This window comes from Patiria miniata, unplaced genomic scaffold, assembly GCF_015706575.1.
Source record: "Patiria miniata isolate m_02_andy unplaced genomic scaffold, ASM1570657v1 HiC_scaffold_1, whole genome shotgun sequence".
NCBI lineage: Eukaryota > Metazoa > Echinodermata > Asteroidea > Valvatida > Asterinidae > Patiria > Patiria miniata.
The window spans coordinates 34,707,903-34,724,322 of record NW_024037047.1 but is presented as its reverse complement, the minus strand read 5'-3'; the positions used below and the strand labels follow the sequence as shown (position 1 = coordinate 34,724,322).

The 16,420-nt window shown below is 38.6% G+C and overlaps 1 long non-coding RNA gene across 1 annotated transcript; it reads left to right on the top strand.

Moving 5' to 3' along the window:
* Positions 1-11,121: 11,121 nt before the first annotated feature.
* On the top strand, positions 11,122-15,214 carry LOC119729150. The gene is made up of 2 exons (XR_005271191.1): positions 11,122-11,410; positions 15,156-15,214. It is a non-coding gene; the product is annotated as an uncharacterized LOC119729150 (long non-coding RNA).
* The last annotated feature ends 1,206 nt before the right edge of the window (positions 15,215-16,420 follow it).

Genomic DNA, 16,420 nt, shown 5'->3' with positions numbered 1-16,420 from the left:
AACCATCTTTGGTATAATACACATATATGCGGAACTTATAATCGACCAAAAACCTTTTGTGACATACGATATTCTTTGTGCCGTTAAAACAGAAACAAACAATTATTTTGTCTTGTATCTCAAAACACGGTGCACATCCACCACAAGCGTCGACTTTTTGGAATGATGCCTCCACAGAGTGGAAATAAATGTTTATTGAATTGAATTGAATTGAATTGAATTGAATTGAATTTAAACAGGTAGACAACATATTGCCTTTTTTGTAGATGACGAACAGCACATTAGACCCTAGCAACATTTCACTGTTGGTATTCTGGACTGTTAGCGCCGGACTATTCTGCTTTTAAAACCTACGAGCCAAAATGCTATTAGTGAAAAACAAAATGTTGCACTCACCTCATCATACCAGCCTCCGCAGTATTCAATATATTCACCTCCACAGAATGCTGAAATAGCTGAAATGAATTACAACAAATACCGTGGAAGTAAGCCCGATCACCCTGGCAAGATAATAAGTATATTATGCCTGAATATTTTTTATTTAGCAAATACTTCGTCTTACCAGGATGTACAACGATGCAACTTCACATGCAACTTGCCACCACATAAACATTGCATTTAAAAAAAAGTTAAACTTTAGTCGAAACAATTATTTACGCACTGTTAACAAACAAGTGGCCATGTTTAATAAGGTAGCTTGTACTAAGACTAGACTCAAATCGGACCACCTTTTTTGATAGTGTATGTTTCTTATTCTTCGCTGATCTCTGAAAGTCGTCTCTTTTAGTATATTTTGCACAAAAAGGCCAGATTAAAATTAAAGTGCATAAGTGTGTATACGTGTTTCCTACCTAATATGGCGATTAATAGCATCAAAGTCGAAGACTGCATGATGAAGTTCGTATGGTGAGGCGTCCAAAGTTATCCGATGATCTGAGACACGACATAATAAGATACGATATAAAGAATTGTGAGTGCTCTTCGTTTCGTTGTTTTACAAGACGCCTTTTTTTTTTTTAAATGTACAAATGAAGCCCATTCTCGCACATTTTGTTTTGTCTCTGACGAGAAGGATATTTGAAAATTAGGCCCATGGCCGGGATAAGGAAGTTCCAATGGATTGTAAACCAAAGCTCATGCCCGAGAGAAGGATATATTTCGTTACTCTACGGGGTGAGTCAAAAAACACGAAACCCAAATGTCGGGACTATTGTTTAGTGAAATTCTGCATGTAGCACTTTGGAAATGTAGGATATAAAAGCCCAATTCATAAGCTTGTTTTTAGCACAAGAATCATTCAAATCACTTATGTGCTTTTTAAGTTACGGAATTTTAAACACAACCACCGTTTTAAAGTTCTGTCCACGGATCATACAAAAGGTGTGCGTTCTTTCAGCAAACCGAAAACAATTCACACACATCCCTGTGTAACTTGTTTTCGTTTTGTTGAAAGAACACTCACCTTACAAGTGCTACATTTAGTGCTACATTTAGAACTTCACTAAAACAATTGTCCCAACATTTGGGTTTCGTTTTTTTTCCTCACCCTGTATATGATAAACAAATATCTGAGGTGAATTAAAGATAACTTACCGACTAAAGTATGAGGCTTCAGCGTTATCTGCTTCAGAGCACCAGACAAAATGTCATGACAGATGGCTTGGTGTCGGAAAGGTAAGCGACAATGCTGTTTCAAATGCAGATGCGGAAGATTTTTACGAGGTCATCATAAATTATAAACTCATTGCGAACCCATTTGTAAGTTTATAAACATTTTGTCCACACATAGTATTACTAGAGCTATTTTCACTTCCAAGATATTTTCAAAGTGTACTATTCTAAGTTCACATTTGAAGTCCATTCCACCGCAGTAACGTGTTTTGATTTATAGTGAATTCTTTCGATTTTCCATTGGTAGAAAGAGTCTTCCTGAACTATTTTCCTGAACCTTTAATACCCAATATGGGACAGAACCACAACCACTTCTGTGAGTTTACCGTCGTTGACTTGAGCGTCAAGTAAAACCATACTTCGAACTTCTTTATAGTTTTATTGGTTCCTCTGTAAATAAATGTATCAACATGCCATGATACATTATGGTGCTTATTTATTACACTGATAACATTCAAGCTATTCTCAAGGTGTCTCTTTACTTTCTGGTCTTAAACCCTCAGCTGTGGCGTGCTGTGAGAAGAGAGGTTTTGAAATGAAAGATTGACTCTTAATCTAAAAGGGCGATCGGTAATTAGGCGAGATGTTGGGACAGTGGCGATTGTCAGAATATGCAGAGCTCTGTTTCAGATGTTGTTATGTAGCAAAATCTGACACCACCATCCTCGTTATCATCCTAATACTGAAATGGAAGAAATCATCACCACACAATCACGCTTGTAAGGAAGGCTGTCAGTCTTCTTCACTCATATTTTTTCTTTTAAAAATGATGTTTTCTATTTTATGGAGCTAACACCGAGTCGAGTAAGCAACACAATTTCACTGTTTTTTGTCAGTGCTTAAAGTTTATCTGATTTTCCCCCCATGTCAGCAATGCATGTTAAACATGGAGTTTACATTCGTATCAAAACCAAATAAAATTGAGTTAAAACCAATTGAAATTACAGATTCATTAAAATAAGGGACGAAACCCCTTTGGACCGTCTCAGTAAATTACTGGTTGCCAGATTAAAAAATGCCGGCCGGGCACTCGTATTATTTAAATTAGGTTATAGATCATAACTCAATCAATTAAAAAATACCAGAAAGCAAATCACACGTGTGGGCTGCATAAGAAACCAAAGATTATCGCAAAGTTACTTCCTAATGATGAAATAACTGATGAAGTAGTTGTAGCTACGAAAGCGTATGCACACTTTCACTCTCGTAAGTCGTTTAAAGTGCTACCTTACTTTTATATCAGTATTATTATGTAATTTACAAAGTTACTGATCAACCCTATCCAGGCCAGAATATGTTGTGTCTTCTCAGGACCGGGAGAAAGGGACATTGTGCCCCCAAAATATCCGTACCCGCCAGCAAGTTTTCGTAAAATGCGCAGTAATGATGTTGTTTGGCCGGTTATTCATAATATATATATTGTGTTGCGCTGAATTTTCAGTTTGGTCTCCGGAAATAAGGGAATTTATATTTTGTTTTTATGAAAAGGGTAACAATTATGATTACTAGAGTTTTAAACCGGTTGCCATGGTAAGCACGGACATATAACAGACTGTAAATTGTGAAATTTCAAAGTCACTTGAAAATTTCGAATCTCCAATTCGGTTCCCTTTTCTTTTACTTGCATTTAGATTAATCCATGTGGCCAAACACCAAGAAATAGTTAGAAAAGTAAAGAAATTTAATGTTAATTCTTAGCGTTTATTACGGAGAATAGGACTATTTTAAATCAGATATCGTTCAAGTAAATAATATTACATAAATTACTGCCATACTGTGCTCCTTTTTATGGGGAAAAACAAAGAAACCCTCAAAGTTATTTAGATGTAGGAGTTAACTTGTTATTGCACAGCTTGAACGCTACTTCCAAAAACAGGACGTTAAGCGTGTCACACCATCGTGAAAGATGAACTCGAGTGCAAATAGAGGATGAGAAGCAGACCAAATTAATCAGAAATTTTAAGCAGTGTGTTACAACTGATAATGTAGTAACCAACTGCTAATGTATCACCAACCGATAATGTCACACAAATTGACCGATACTGTATCACTGACCGATAATGTAACAGAAATTGACCGATAGTGTAGTAAAAATGTACTACACTATCAGTCGATAGTTGTTACATTATCGGTCTTAACCGATAATATAACAAATATTGACCGATAGTGTAGTAACAGTTACTACACTATCAGTCAATTTCTGTTACATTATCGGTTAGTGATACAGTATCGGTCAATTTGTGTGACATTATCGGTTGGTGATACATTATCAGTTGGTTACTACATTATCAGTTGTAACACAGTGGCTTGTCCGAAGAATGAGCCAGTGCAAACGAATAACACCGAGCAGGCTCTCTGTAGTACCAAATACCCTGTGCTAGATAACTTGTGGACGTTTTATGAAAAAAGGGGACTGTTTTCGTCTTGGACTTCTCGCATGCCAAGAACAAAACGATATCAAAGCATGACGTGGCCAACGTCAATTTGTTGGTTGGTTGACCGCAGTACCGTTTTTATGCAGATCTTCATTCGTTGTCCACGAATTTTCATTTTTTTTCTTCTAAAGTCGCCTTTTCTTTACCAAAGTGAAACCTTGATGCGCTTCCCATGCTTTCACTGTAAAGTGTCTGGATTAAAGAGAAATACTGGGGATCGCGTTATTATAGATGTTTCATCTTCGGCTGTAAACTCGAAACATACGCCCACTGCTTTCTGGGCAGGCCAGGTAAACACAACAAATTATTGTAGGCTACTGCTCAGAATACAGCTGCTTATTACTGGACCAATGTGTTTGGTCGAGTTTAATTCAGCCACCCTGTTAGTGATGTGACCAACGGTGACCGGGACAGAGCCCTTGCTGGCAGGTTGCATCAGCCGGCACGTTGCCCCTCAAGATGGCTGCGCATATCAAGCACAGCTTGTCGTAAGTTTGCCGTTGCTTGCACACACTGGCCACAGAATCTTGAAGCAAGGCGGGAGCTGTATACATCACAATAGTCAGGAAGCTTCAGAGAGAGAGAGATGAAATACAAAATTTGTTGACAACAGATTGTTTTCGACGCCACTTAAAAAAAGAAAAGAAAATGGGTTCTTTTTGGGGGGGGGGGGGCGGGGGATATAGCCCCCGCCCCCGCCCCCCCCCAATACGCTTTACAAAAGTAATAATCGTACAAAATGAAACTTTTATGACAAACTATGCACCTTTCTCTCCGCCTTCAAGATAACAACAAATAATAGCACTTACACTTTGCATGTTAAAACAAAAAAAATACGTGTATGTGCAAAAGTATAGGCAAATGTTATGTTTGGACTTTGACTGCAGTCTATATGACCAATTTTTAACCGTGTTGACACAAAACACTATTGATGAAGACAAAAACACCAAAACAATATTTTGTCTCAATATACTGTCTTGTTTGTCTATTTTTCATGACCAATCGTCTGGCCACAATTCAATTCAATGCTCCATTTAATTTGCGAGTGAGCGTATCTACCTGGACTATCATTTCTGTGCAAAAGAATAGGCAAATGTTTTGTTTGGACTGTGACGGCAGCCTATCGCCAAGTTTTTCTCCGTGTTGACACAAAACACTGTTGATAGAGAGAAGAACAATATTTTGTTTCAATATTCAGCCTTATTTGTCTAATTTTAGGAAAAAACAAAAGGTTGTCGACCAAAAAAGCAACACTAAACCACATTCCAGCTCACTGGCATACCACTCAAATTAAAGTCCTTGTTGTCCCCTTGAATTTAATACCACATTTGAGGTAGTAATGCACGTACTTGTGAAGTCTTTATAACTTTTCTACATAAAGATATGAAAGGAAAAATAAAATATAACAACATAAAATGAAGTACAATATAACTACCGAATGCTTCGTCTGATATAGTAATAACTTTCCTTTTGAGGTGATTCTCATTTTAAATGAGAACTAGATATTATGATTGAATTAAATCAGTCCCTTTGAAGGTAAATCACTTTGAAATACTATTGCCCACCCACTGAAAAACCACTGCCGCAGCATGCGTGACTACGTCTGTTTTGAAGGTCTGTATAGGGTGAAGTCAAGTTATCAAATTCCCATGGACACCGAAGATAAATTCCCATACTTCTAAATTCTTTAAAACATTTTCAGAACTCTCATTTGTGTTCAGCCTACTCAGAAAAAAAATTATGTTCAACATGTCGTCTTTCATTTCCCTTTCAAATTTTGGTGGGTTGACCGGAGACTTTTAGGATGTATTTTCACCCGAAGAAGATCACCCATAAAACGAAAGATATTTCCCAAACTACGAAAGATAGCCATGAAAAAGGCTACCTGTACAATATGGCGGAATAATCCTCCTTAGCACCCAGTGCAGTCGAATGTTCAAAACTGGAAACTGTTAAGTCAAGACCAAAAAGGCAGTGCATTTATCGCCTTCAATCTCACATTTCGTGACTCTCATCAGAACTCTCTAATATAGAACAATTTGCATGTTTAATAAATTAATGTTCACGAGCTCGGCGATCGAATGTTTGGACATTTTACTTAGTTGCACACTTTAATATACCTGAAATTGTGCTATTTTCCCCCAGACCCCACTTCACTGCTAGGTACTGGATCCATAATTCATGTTTCATAAAGAAAAATCGGGAGAAGAATTCTTTGAGTGCGCTGTGCAGCTGTTATTCATAACATAAAGTTGAATGATAACTGCACGACACGTAAATTAGGTTCATGAGAGTTTTGAATAATTATTTTTACACAGCGAAGGGACGCCAAATAATTCCCGCCGTCTGTCGTTTTATTTCTTGTCGTGTAGGCCTCTGTAGGCCTATTCCAGCTCCTGCTAACTGAATTCGACAACGGAGCTTGTCAGCACGAAGACTAATTATTTTATCCTTCACAAAAGTGAGAACAAAAAATAAATAGAGGATACAGATTGGCTTAATAATAATGTTAGTTCGTATTTCCGTCAGCGTTCAGAGAAAGGGGGGGATTGGGTTGAAGGTGTAACATAACATTCACTAGAAAAATAAAGGTCCTTTGCACTCTCAAAATGCTGGTTAAAATTTGATTGATTAAACAGTTCAATAACATTTTAACCAACATTGTGTACATTGTTAAAATTTTGCCCAACGATTACCCAACAGTTGGCACATTTGCTTTACCAAAAAAAAAAAAAATAAATAAATAAAAATAGGGACATGAATTAAGGAAAATACAAGGTCTACACATTTTTAGACTTTTTGGACATGGATCTAGTTATACACAGCCAGCACGGATATTGGGCTAATGTTGGCAAAAGCATTGGGCCAACCTTAGAAGCCAATATCGAGCAGAACTTGGTCAACATCGGCCCAAAGTACGTTTTGCTCATTTGCCAAATAAACTGGTCCTATATTGTCAACAATGGGCACAAAATTGGCATAACATTGGGTGAACATTGCCGACAGGCTTTTCTGTGACTATGTGGGAGAATTAACAGAGAAAATAAGTATCGGTCTTCTCTTCTCAAAGCCAACAGGAGAAACCTTCATACAAGTTGCACTTACGCGGAAAGTACAAAGAACACATTACAATCAAAGGGTTTCATGGGAAAAAATGCAAATCACTTGCATCAACTTTCGGCATACAGAAACTGAGGGCGCACTTGGACTTCCTACATTTGCAGTGATACAAATTGATCGCCAAAGCCAGACAGTCAACAAACTTTGGAAAATTGCACAAGTATTTAAATTTTAATTGTTTACTGTATTTTTATATTTTCGTTGCTGCCTCGGCAAATGTTGGCCTACATGGGAGGTATGATCCACTCTGCGAAGCGTATTCATGGTGCTGCACGTATGGTTACTCAAAAATAGAATCAATATCGATAGACTACACAGTACAATAGTCATGGAATTCTACAGAGCCTCTAACGATCCTTGTGTTTATGCAACATAATTATGCGTATGGCTTTTTGTATTTGCACGGGCATAATAAAATTCTGATCTGAGCCAACAGAAAAATGGTTCATGGCTTCAGTATTAATTTACTGAATTAACATATGAGAGGACAACTAATGAGATGTAATCGCTCAGGGTGAAAAAAAAAACATATATAGAATATTATTACAGAATGCTTTATCCGATTAAGTGCTGAAACTAAGTGATCATGATTGTGTATACATGGGCTATGGTTGGAACAGGCCAGTAATTTTTTTAAATTAATTACTTGCAATCTGATACATGACTACGTCATCATGGCGTCACACTCGCATGCACATATCTCAGTATCAGAATTGGTGTTAAAGTTTCAAGCTGATAATATATTCAATTTCAGTTATTTTCCAAAATGATATAAAAATTAGAACCAAGATAAAACCAAGGGTTGATTGTGATCACCCCTATCAACGAACAATTTTAATACAGTGAAGGGGCTGAGGTCAATCGCCCAAAGAGGAAATGATAGAGCAATGATAGAGCGATTAATTTGCCTTACTTCTCCTTATTAACCTGTTTTTACTTTTTTTCGATGTTATTCTGCAGATACACATACATTGGCTATTGGTGTGAACATGTAATCGTGCGTGTACAACTGCCTTGTGGGGTACCAGTGTAGCGTGAATATCCGACTCCATGAAATGTGGACCATTGGTAGTACTGCGCACGCGTTAGTACGATACTATGCTATTTTTAGGATCGTTTCGGGAGAGTGACCTGTCACGTGCGAGGGATTAACAAATAATGGGGGGAAAAGGGGTCCGATTTTCATAGGAGTCGGATTTTCATGTGACACCGGAACAATGGGACATGGTAGGGTGACCGTAAGGTCATGACTAAATTCTGCTAAATGCACTTCAAAAATCTGTCAGATTATCAAAAATCTGCCAAATTCCCCAGAATTACTTGAAATACACTAAAAACACCTTTAAATCACATGCACATGTTGTAATATTGCCTTAATTAATGTTCAAATTACATTGTAAACAGTCTATAGCCACATAAAAGATAATATGAAATTGTGTAAATTTCAGGCAAAAGGCGGTCGCGTGACGACGAACTCAGGTTCCCAGTGAACTTCAGCACCTAGACCAATCAACCTGTCCTATTTTGCAAGGGTTTCTATGAACAGATTGAAGCTTTTGTAACCAAATGTACCATTTTTTGCAAATTTGCTGTTTGTGAAGGAGACATTTTTGAAGAATTCTGCCAGACATCCGCCAAAAAAATCCATTCTGTCAAATTTTCTGTCAAACTCGTTTTTTTTTACAAAAAAAGCTGTCAAAGTTAGCCGAAAATCGGCTAAAACGGTCAGTATGATTACGGGCACACTCTCGCAAAACGTGGTTCGGCAGCTTTTTATACAAAAACCTCGTTGACTCGGGGTTTTGTGCGTAAACCTTATCAGTCAGCCGATCACGCTCAATTGACTTCGGCCAAACCGCAAGTCCCATCATGAGGAATAAGTTAACCATGTTAATCGGACCATTTTTTTCCAAGAGTGTGTCTCTAATGGTGTATGACGTTTTAGGCGAACCGGATTAATGGACCGGTCCAGTAAACCCCGCCCACTGCGCACTGGGCAAATTAACACGTGCTCCTATCCAATGCCACACTACATTTTCCTGCCGCGCGCATCATACGCGCGTGACTTTTGTGCGAGCACGTCGGACATATAAGTCACGGCTGTGATTGGTCAGAACACCATGGGGCGGTGCTTACTGGATCGGTCAATCATAGTCCACCCACACACCGTATACCTTCATTAGAAGAAAACTACGTTTATTTCGTTGCCGTTCCCGATGATCATTATCGTACACCACCATACATTTATCGTGAATTTCATGTCGCGAAAAAAACGATGTTGTAGAACTTTGCGATCGTTGACAGTGTCGTGAAATAAATTATTTAGTACGTCTTAGTTGTCCCCAGTTCCGGCCCAGGGGCGGCGAAACCGGGGTAACACTCCACCCCCCCTAGATTTTCCCAAGTGCCCCTCCTGCGGACATAAATGTGCCCCCCCCCCCCCCGAGCATAAAATGTGCCGGTCCCCTCGAGATAAAAACAAAACTGGCTCTAAAATTTCGGATAATTTGTTTTCCCAAAATGGTATAGCCTGAAAGTTCTGATATGAGCGGGCAATATGAAAACCCGAGCCCTAAAACCTCTACAATGGGCCTTGAAAATGGGCACACTATAAATTTCAACCGGAAATACGTCAAGCACCAAGCATTGGAATTTTCAAGTCAGAATTTCTGTCTCTTAACGTAGATGACATCATCAGGGGGCCCACTTTGTTGGGGAATGGATAGGCCGATACACAATTTGGTTGAGGTCTGTGTTACCCATGGAGGAAGGAATCCTCCATGTTTACCGTGACTGTTTATTCCACATCAATATTTTAATACACATTGATTGATTGAACTGGTTACAGTGAACTGAGACAAAGAGAACTGGGTGAACTGAAATAGACTAGAATAGAAATGGAACAGAATTGGAATTGAAATAGAATTGAAACAGAATGAGATACTGCTAGTGGAGCAGCACTTATATACTGGTGGAAACAGGAAGTCTTGAGAATAAGAAATATTTAAGAATGGGGAAACTTAGTCATATCATGGAGGAATGTTCTTATTCCTCCATGGTCATATCGTGGTTTCCTTGAGTCTCAGAAAAATGACTAGGAATGAGTAATATAGTTCCTTAAAAATGTAACTTGGTTGTACTAAGAACCAAAGACTTGTGTGTGGGCAGTGAAGGTCATTTGCTCTGTATAAAAATATAGGGACTACACATTGCATAGGCACTGGGTGTATGTGTATACAAGGAAAACAATGAGTGATGCATTCAAGAGAATCAATTATTAAAAAGTTCAAAAGGAACATTGATAATTAAAGTGTGATAATTAACTGAAAATTAAGACGAATTGATAATTGAGAATTGATAATTTGAAAACGCTACAGCTTCATGTAAATATCTGCTCGGTCACCATGGCGTCTGCATATTACATCCCTACTGATGAGACTATGCATGCAGTATATTCCACCAGATACAGAACCAGAATAAAATGGCCGGTTTCGAAGAGCGCTCCAATTTTTGTAAACTTGGTACCAGCCAAGCCCCCCCCCCCCCCATTTGATTTTACGGAGGCCAAGTGTCCGGTGAAAAACCCAGCTGGATACGCTGCTACACCAACGGAAGATGCCTTTTATTGAGCAAGTGCCCCGGTGATGCGACTGTAACCGGTCAGTCCAAAAATTCAACCCCCAAAAGTGGGTGCAGTGCATTTTGTTTTCGTCCTTCACAAATGTATTTAAACGGGCAATTGTTTTCAACTCAAGTTGATCAGTATGAATTTGAAACTGTGCCACCCCTCTAAGTAAGTCTCGTGACCAAAATGTAATCGCCCATCGGGATTACGTCATTATCATTCATAACGTGTTTTAGAAGATTTCCACTCAGACTCCAGCCCTATTGTTACATTCATGCCTCACTGATCACCACGGTACAGCGACCTAGCGTGCACGGGCTTTATCTTAAGCTGTTGTTTCGGTGCTGGGCTAGGCCTTCATTACTGTCGTTGTGCTCCTCACGCTCACTGCATGCAACTCATTACGCTGTTCAAAATTATCATTTTGGCTCTGTATGAAATTGTTTATTCTAATTGAACGTGCGCATTGTGTCAAATTTATTTGTATTAACAAAGACATCGTTACCATTTACTACAAGATCAACACCAAGAGGGGCAATGTCTTCAAGAGTAGAAAGAGGTACGTTACATGTCTCTGATTAATGTACATGTGTATAACGTGTGTAAGCTCTGGTAAAAGTAGAGTTTTGTCACCTGAAACAGAGAACTCCTTAAATTTCATTGGATGTTAAAGAAAAGTTTACATGGAAGATAAATTACAGCAGAATTAAGGTTGAACGAAAATTATTATTTTATTCAATAATAATGCAACGTGGGGAGAAAATACAATTTCGAAAGAATTCGTCAGACACGTGCAGTAACATTGTGTTCGCACGTATTTGCATAGGAATTTGATACGTGCAGTGACATTGCGTTCGCACGTGGAACAGTTGAAGGGTAGCATTCCAGTGGAAAGTTTTTTTTTTCATATTGTTGTCCCTGAATAATTAAACTCGCTAATTTACACCAGTATTTTCAATGATAAACCTGTGACAGTGTCTCCTTCATTGTCACATTGACTTGCAGGTCTTATGTAACTCCCTTTCTGGTGAAGGTTAAAAGACGCTTTCCACCTCAGTCTCAGAAACTAAAAAATAAATTGAAACAATATAAAACCTAGTCAACATTCTGGGCAAAACGTTGGTGCAAGTGATGCAAACAATTAATTAGTTTTGTTTGTAGATCGAGTTGGGAGGAGTGCAGACGCTGCAGGCGTGCATTATGCAGCATCCGCAAAGCAAAGCGCTGCTGGATCTGTAGGAGTGTTAGGATAAAATGTTATAGGCAGTTAGATTCGGCGAAATATTCTCATACGCGTTTAGAAACCTCCGCACCGCGTTCTATCGCTTTTCCGTTCGACAATTAGGCATATTCATACGTAATGTTAGGCAAACTCGTGGGTTTTTTTTGGCTTGACCGGAGACGATTTGGTACGAAGACCGTGAAGGGACATGGGAGTTATTTAGTTTTTTTGTCATAATACTATTACGTATGTGTTATTGTCACGTACGTACGTAACTCACGCACGTACTTGAATATTATCACGTACGTAGGTAATATTATCACGTAGGGCCCACGTGATAATTATTACGTACGTAGGGCCCACGTGATAATTATTAAGTACGTATACACAACGTATACTCGTTTAAGGATACACGTATTATCACTTACATATGCAATACATGTACGTACGTAATATGTACTTATTTATCAGGTATGTACGCAATAATAATACTAATATTGCGTTAGTTCGTAATATTATATTATCACGTACGTATGTGATAAATTAATTGTATCACGTACGTACGTTGTGATTGTCATATTTATAGTAGTAGGCCCTAAATAAGAACAATATGTTCATCTCCTCTTGGTCTTCGTACCCACGTATCCGCATATCCGCATATCCGCGTACCTGCGTATCCGCATATCCGCGTACCTGCGTAATCGCGCGATTTCGTGTACCATACTTCGAAGATGATAAAATCTAGGGCACTGTTTAAGCAAAGTGCAATAAACAGTGTTAGGGAAAACGAAGCAAAAGTAAATTAGGGAGCAAGCATAGCCCGCTGCGAGCATGCGCACATTGAGCCTGCAGGCAGTGCGATGGGGAGCTTAGAGGTTTTCTAAAAAAAAAAAAAAAAAATATATAAAAAATAACATTAACTTAATGCAAACGAAAATCAGTCTAATGAATAACACTGTCCCCCTAAACTTTAAACTTGAAAGTACTGGTGTATTTTATTTTATTTTCGCTATTAAGAAACTTCACTCGCAAATTCTTAGTCGATTTTGTAATTGATTGAGAGTCATTTTGTGATGGTTTATCGATCAGCTGGAATGCTGCCCTCTATACGGACATTGGCTGGTACTTTGCCCAACTCAAAACAATAATTAAACAAAGTTAGTAAAAACAACTACAGAAAGTGGCAATGCCTGGTGCGTTGTCCACCAACGACGATATAATTTCTTTATAATTGTATAATATGTTTAAGAGCAAACAAGATTCATAAAATCTAGGCCATCGGCAATTGACAGTGACCATGCCTGGTGCAGTGTCACTTGTAAGGGACACCCTCTTCGGTGCATATTAGTAGCGCCGATTTCCAAGAGGCCCCTTCCTTCAGAAGAACTTGAACATTAAAACTTAAACCATTTAACAAAAACACGGAAGGACGTTACTACTTAAATAGCCATACAGAGAAAACTGTTGGTTAATAATTAACACTAATTCCTCAATGAGCTCTCTGTTAAGGTGACATATACGCTCTTATAGTAACACTAAAAGGTCAAAAAATCTGGGGATTAACAGCGTCTGTAAAAGCGCCGCATTGTGCATACTTCGCTATTCTGCCGTGAGCAGTGAGGACACAGTTGACAGTTGACCATATTTTAATGATCGTAGTAAAATCAAAAGTCATAACTTTGGTTAATTATACTTTGCATACATTTGTATAAAAGACATTTTTAATTTGTGAAGAGCTTTTGAGCTCGGTTCATTATTAAGCTTATCTGTGAGTAAAAAAATGCTTACAGAGAGAATGACTTTTGGGGGAAAAAACTCGAAAGTAGATTGTATTTTGTTTCATTGTAAATGTTGCATGTTTGATTTTTTTGCCTTTGTGTGCATTGCTCTCTGTGTGGTGTGATATTTTTTAATGGTATCCGTCTGTTGTCTCTGACAATAGACAATTTTTTTTTTAAATCAAATTAATCGTTGCGGCTACGAAAATGTCAAATCGTTAAGTAAAATCGAAGCAGAACTTGAAAGGAATAATACTTAAAATCAGTGTTATTTTTTTCTGAACTGCAATACGTCGGGCAAAAAATGTTACGGTTTTGAAGAGGCAAACCTCAAATTGACGAAAATACGAAATCAACTTTAAAATGTTAGGCAGTATTGGAATAAAAAAAACCTACCCGGATATTTACTTGACTACGCGTATGACGAAAACTGAAAACAAAATACAAATCGGTCCAAAATAAATTGTAGCGAAAATCACATAGTAAACTAATTTTTTTTCCGAAAAAAAAATCACTCCGCTTTCTACGTGTAGGCCTACACGCTAGGAAAATGATGAAAATAACGCGAGGAAAACATCACAGCGTTAGTGAGAGTAAAAATACCCGAAATCAGTATTATTTGTCTTACCATAAAGTAAACAAAATGGGTTATCGAAATAACAAATCAAAATGACGAAAATAACGGCATAAAAATTAATCATCCGCAACGAGAGAAGTAAACTTTACATGTACATGCAAATTGATGCTAATTTCTAAACTTCCAAATTTGGCCACAGAAAAAAAGACCGAAATTAAGATTTAAAAGAAAGGATGAAATTATGCTGAGCAGTAAATACCGGTTCTACATTGCCTCAAAAAGTCGGAAAGCGAATATTGGCAAACGGTGGGAAAATGACGGCAGCAAAAGAAAATGAAATTGACGAAATTACGAGAAAAAAAATCACACCATAATGAACAAAATATCTGTTTAGAAAATGACTGAATTTCAGTTATATACAGCGGTATTTCAAAAACATCAAAATTGTTGGCATTGTCGAAAAGTACCTTCAAAAAGACCTTATTGCCACCCCCCCCACCAAAAAAGGTACATTGTGAAAGGGTACAACTTATTGGCAACCTGCCGTTATCGGTGTCGGCACATGTTCGTGTGCATTATGACAAAAAAGATCATGTCTGTTTTTAAAAGTAAATAGTGGAAACATGGGTAGAATCGTTTAGTTTCTATTTGGTAACAAGTGGCCTTATTACAGGGTGGCTTAGACATAATGCTCTGGAATGTTTCACTTCAGTAACAAATGGGCTAGGCCCAGTGTTTTCGTAACCCTGTTCACTTAGGAAAGAGTTGCAGCTTTCATCAAAGAAACTGATGACCTAAAAGTTGAGACTGCATGGATGAGCTAGGCTGCTTTGTCTGGACGAAAATCAACCCTCCAAGGCTCCAACAGCCTCATCACACAGAAACTCAGGAACCGGAAGCAGGGAGGAGGACCGACAGATGAACGGATGACCTGCTTGCTGGGCTACCCATTACTGATTCTTGAGGTTAGTTTACATGTTGCCTCCGCTTCGCAGGATCAATCAAGTCACAGAACTCATCAAAATGGGCGATCTGACTCTGTTATAAAGTTCTTCCACACACGAGTTCTGGTAGCGGGCTTTGCTTTGTGGGGTTAATTCAATGTTTTCTTTCCCCTTTCTAGCCCTGGCACGAATATAGCTCAATAATTCAAATGTTTTCTTTCGTATCCTTTCAGAAAAATGAGGACCACTGACTGATGAGGGAATTGCTTTACTGAGATTGATGAGCCTGCCTCAAGACATCGTCAGGGCTCCAACAGCCTTATCACACAGAAACTCGAGGAACTGGAAGCAGGTAGGAGGACCGACAGATGAACGGATGACCTGCTTGCTGGGCTTCCCATTACCGACTATCAGGTTTGTGTACATGTAGCCTACTTAAACAGAAACAATCAAGAACTAAAATCAAAATGGGCGATCTGGCGCTCTTCTATGTTCGTCCACAAACAACGAGTTCTGGTAGCGGGGCTTTGCTTTGTGGGGTTAATTCAATGTTGTCTTTCCCCTTTCTAGTCCTGGCACGATTACAGCTCAATAATTCAAATGTTTTCTTCGTCATTTGAATCCTTTCAGAATAATGAGGACCACTGACTGATGAGAGAATTGCTCTACTGGGATTGATGAGCCTGCCTCAAGACATCGTCAGGGCTCCAACAGCCTCATCAAACAGAAACATGAGGAACCGGAAGCAGGGAGGACGGACCGACAGATGAACGGATGACCTGCTTGCTGGGCTTCCCATTCCTGATTATTAGGTTAGTTTACATGTAGGCCTCCTCTTTAGTAACAGGAACAATCAAGTCACAGAACTAATTTAAATGGGCGATCTGACTCTGTTATTATGTTCGTCCACAAACGAGTTCTGGTAGCAGGGCTTTGCTTTGTGGGGTAATTCAATGTTTTCTTTCCCCTTTCGAGCCCTGGCACGAATAAAGCTCAATAATTCAATGTTTCTTTCGTTATTTGAATTCTTTCAGCAAAGTGAGGACCA